This window comes from Salvelinus sp. IW2-2015, unplaced genomic scaffold (assembly GCF_002910315.2).
Source record: "Salvelinus sp. IW2-2015 unplaced genomic scaffold, ASM291031v2 Un_scaffold5523, whole genome shotgun sequence".
Classification (NCBI taxonomy): domain Eukaryota; kingdom Metazoa; phylum Chordata; class Actinopteri; order Salmoniformes; family Salmonidae; genus Salvelinus; species Salvelinus sp. IW2-2015.
In genome coordinates this window covers 24,878-26,663 of record NW_019946788.1, presented here as the reverse complement: position 1 = coordinate 26,663, position 1,786 = coordinate 24,878, and the positions used below count along the sequence as shown (strand labels likewise).

At 42.2% G+C, this 1,786-nt stretch overlaps 1 protein-coding gene across 5 annotated transcripts in view; it reads right to left on the bottom strand.

Moving 5' to 3' along the window:
- Positions 1 to 352: 352 nt before the first annotated feature.
- Positions 353 to 1,786, bottom strand: part of LOC112078304 (syntaxin-1A) — a 21,446-nt gene continuing 20,012 nt past the window's right edge. The window contains exons 5-7 of one of the 5 annotated variants that reach the window (XR_011478607.1): positions 1,602 to 1,671; positions 1,458 to 1,510; positions 353 to 1,425 (exon numbers count right to left, since the gene is read on the bottom strand). The gene's annotated coding sequence lies outside the window, so the exon portion shown is untranslated. Of the gene's footprint in view, positions 1,511 to 1,557; positions 1,672 to 1,786 lie in introns of those variants that run through there. The other 4 variants (XR_011478608.1, XR_011478606.1, XR_011478609.1 and 1 more) reach the window with 4 other exon arrangements.

Sequence of the window (1,786 nt, the reverse complement as noted above, 5' to 3'; positions counted from 1 at the left end):
TATCCACATCATTTCCTAGCCTTTATTAAGGCCTTTCTATTTTGGAAGATGCACCAGTCGCCTCCGGCAGGCAAAAAAAGCTACACCCACACATGATGCTGCGCACTTCCGCCTGTGCTTCAGCGGTTGGGATGGTGTTCTGCGGCTTGCAAACCGGCTCCCGTTTTTCCTCCAAACAACGATGGTCAATACTGGCCAAACAGTTCATTGTTTGTTTCATCAGACGCAGAGGACATTATCTCGAATAAAGTATGATTCTTTGGTGTCCGGCGCATGGCAGTTGCAAAAACGCGTCAGTCTGGGCCTTTTTATTGCCACACGCACACATTTCCCATTTTACATCCAGCTTAATTTTAACGCAGCCCCATTCAACAGGTTCGAGTTATTCATAGTGAAGTTTTGACCACTTTGAGTCATCTAACAGCCTTTTCAATCTCAATATTCTCAAATTTCATCAATTAAAACACCCAATGCCCAACACACACTTCAACTTAGAACATCAACTGTGCACTGACTGCACGCATCAAGTGAGGAATTACAAGTGAATTACCTTGGGAGGTTAGTGTGAGGCCCATACTCTCAGTGCTGTGCTTAGAGCCTGTTATGGTGAAACAAAGGAGAGAGAGTAGAGGAAAGAGAGGAAGGGAAGGACAGGAAGTTGGGGGAGGGATGGCAGAGGGAGGAGAAGCAGAGAGACAACGACAGAGAGCCCGACAGAAGAGGGGGAAAAAAACTGTAATAGAAGGAAACATAGTCTAGACTGATGTAGAGCCCAGGGTTAATTAATGAATTAGCCAAGCAGTAGTCTCATCAATTATTCAATCACACTTGTTCATTACAGCACCAACACACTCATATTTATATGATCACACACACACACTGATCCCCAGGGATTCAGCCCCCCACAGTCCAGCAGACACAGAGAGAGACTGATCCCATACTGTTCTGTATAGTACACACTGTTGCAAGCAGCACAATCTACCACTATCTACCATTATCTACCACCATCTAGCAGTATCTACCATTATCTACCACCATCAAGCACCATCTAGCAGTATCTACCACTATCTACCACCATCTACCACCATCTACCACCATCTACCACTATCTATCAGTATCTACCACTATCTACCACTATCTACCACTATCTACCACTATCTACCACTATCTACCACTATCTACCACTATCTACCACTATCTACCAATATCTACCAATATCTACCACTATATACCTATATCTATCAGTATCTACCTCTATCTACCTCTATCTACCTCTATCTATCACTATCTATCAGTATCTATCAGTATCTATCAGTATCTATCAGTATCTATCAGTATCTACCTCTATCTACCTCTATCTACCTCTATCTACCACTATCTACCACTATCTACCACTATCTACCACTATCTATTAGTATCTACCACCTATTCTACCACTATCTACCTCTATGTACCACTATCTACCACTATCTACCTCTATCTACCACTATCTACCTCTATCTACCACTATCTACCAGTATCACCATATCTACCTCTATCTACCACTATCTACCACTATCTACCACTATCTACCACTACTACCAGTATCTATCACTATCTACCACTATCTACCACTATCTACCACTATCTACCTCTATCTACCTCTATCTACCTCTATCTACCTCTATCTACCTATATTCATCATATCTACCACTATCTACCTCATCTATCAGTATCTACCACTATATACCACTATCTACCACTATCTACTCCAACCATCTAGTTAGTATCTCACCCTATCTACCCA